This window comes from Arvicanthis niloticus, chromosome 28, assembly GCF_011762505.2.
Source record: "Arvicanthis niloticus isolate mArvNil1 chromosome 28, mArvNil1.pat.X, whole genome shotgun sequence".
Lineage (NCBI taxonomy): Eukaryota > Metazoa > Chordata > Mammalia > Rodentia > Muridae > Arvicanthis > Arvicanthis niloticus.
The window spans coordinates 25957819-25960207 of NC_133436.1; the positions used below are offsets into that span (position 1 = coordinate 25957819).

A 2389-nucleotide genomic window follows, 5' to 3' on the forward strand; every position below is an offset into this window, starting at 1 on the left:
GTACCTCTATTTTGTGACATATGAGCTCCCAGCTTTAATCTCCCCTCTACTGTATAAAAGAAGATCTGAGGCTGTTAGCCTTCAATCTGGTGATTCATGCAGCTGGCACACAATAGATCCCACCTCTTTCCTCGCTGCCACACAGTACCAAGCTAAACAAAATGTCTTAGAAAGCTCCAGTACACGGAGCGGGCCTGTCACAGCCCCTCCCCTCCCCAACCCTCCCTTCTCTCACTTCTTTTTTTTTTTCCTCCTTTCTTTCTTTTTCTTCTTGTATAAAGAAAGAGTACAAATGCCTAGCACCTGCCTTTTTCCTGACATTTCCACAAAGGTAAGGAATGAACCTTTTGTCAGCTCCTTCCAAATGATCCGTTGTGAAACAATGAGATAAAACAGCCTGGGCCCCTCTCCCTGATACTCGATTATAGAGCAGAAGATTAAAATAAAGGACACTTGATTTTATTGATTTAATGAGGGAAAGAGGCTTTTGCCCAGCACCCCTCGTGGCAAAGGAACAAGTCTTGCTGGCAGGTACCTCCGCAGAGACGCTTCTTTCAGATTCGTTGGGTTATTTTTCAGAAGTGCTCCTTTCTGGTTTTGGCTCCGAGAAGAGCCACAGTAAAACTTCTCGGGCTCCATGAAGCAGTCACATGCCTGCAGTAATTTCAGTATGTATCTCCAGGCAGGGAGAGGCACAGAGGGGACGCTGCTCCTAGGCGCTGCAGGGGAGGTGACAGGAGAAAGCACAGTTTGAATAGAGAAGGAAAGTCCGGGAGAGGAGACAAAAAAAAGAAACAACGCTTCTCCCTGCAAGAGACTGTGTGCACACCTATTATTTCTTAGTGCTATCTGTGTCTATTCCGGCTCGGTCTCTAACCCCTCCTCCCCTGCTCACCACCCTTCCGCAGCCCTTCCCCCTCCCAGTCCATTACCCAAGTTTGATCAGAGAAAAAAAGTAGGAAAGGGGCTTCAGGCACTGTGTTCCCTGTGGTCCCTTCTCTGCACAGCTCGATAATCTTTTTGGCTTTTGTTCTTTTCCTCTTTGGGGGGTCTCATGATATTATTATTGACATTTTCATATGGTAATCATTTGAATTCTGTGTGTCTTCTTTTCTTGCTGCCCATTTTTTTTTTAGCATAGCATCTGACTTCATTGTGCATTGAGCCGTGGTGAAAGGGACACTGCCAGTCACCTGCTGACCAAATTTAAGCAGCCATCTACTGTTCAGACCCAAGTGGACTGTGTTTATTCATAGACTGGACAGCTAGGAGTCCTGTTAACACAAGCCTATGTCTCTATACACTGTGTACATTTATTTAGATTTATGCATTCCACCCATAGATTAAACACCCCACCACCACCACCACCAAACTCCCTCTGGTGTTACTGTCTCTCTGATTGCTTGAAAACAAATAGTTCATAAGAGCTTGTGGTTTCCAAAACACAGCCCTTCCCCCCTGCCTTTCAGTTTACACAAAATGAGGGCCCGCCCCTCCTCCACAGCCTCTCCGCTCTTTGCCTCAAGCCAGTCTGAAAGCAGGGGGCAAAATCATTACTTCCCAATTACCTTAAGCCATGCAAGATAACCTCTCTCAAGGGCTGCTGGTAAAATATGCACACGGTTCCAGTGTCTAGACAGTTATGAAATATAGGTGAAGGCCTTGGCCACTGCCGGAACCCTGATGCATCCCAAATGAAGTGCTTTTATTAAAGAAGTATAATCACCACGATAACTAATTATGTCAATAACACATAGTTAATTAAACCCATTATAGTTACTACTCCCTTGGGGGAGAGGTCAAAGAAAGCCACTGTCTTCTTGATACTACTGTGATAACAAAAGAAGGAAAAACTAAGAGAAACAATGCAGATCTTGCTCCCCCCACACACACACACCCTAATATTCACTGTCTATTAAGTCACCTAAGAGGGTTTCCAAGTGTAATTTATACCAGAAGATCGCTAGGTTTTTAAAGACCACTTATGAATGTACGTCTCCCTTGAGTATGAACCGCCCAACTGTTGGTTTGAAGAGTGAATGGATACCACTGAGCTTTTATGAATATCTTGCCAAGAGACATGATGGAGAGGAGGGCTTATGTTTCAGTTCACACTAGCTTCACCACAAACACCAGGAATATGGCCTTGTGCTCCTGTGCAGGGCCTAGTGGGGACTGTGGTAGTAACGATGAAAGTTAAGTATTAAAGCTCACTTGCCAGCCTTTAAAAGCACACAGATTCCATAGCCTGTGTTTCAACAGCAACTTAACCTCAGTATTTGCCGATGCCAAAAGGATTCAGATCTGAATGTGGAAACAGAATTGCAGAACTCCATTGCAGAGTGACGTTGGCTTCCAGGAGAATTAGAACACAGAGAGATAAAGACTT

At 44.7% G+C, this 2389-nt stretch overlaps 1 long non-coding RNA gene across 1 annotated transcript; it reads right to left on the reverse strand.

Moving 5' to 3' along the window:
• Positions 1–437: 437 nt before the first annotated feature.
• Positions 438–1805, reverse strand: LOC143440180 (uncharacterized). Its single transcript, XR_013108028.1, has 2 exons — positions 1569–1805; positions 438–719 (listed from the first exon to the last, which is right to left on the reverse strand). It is a non-coding gene; the product is annotated as an uncharacterized LOC143440180 (long non-coding RNA).
• Between the last annotated feature and the right edge of the window lie 584 nt (positions 1806–2389).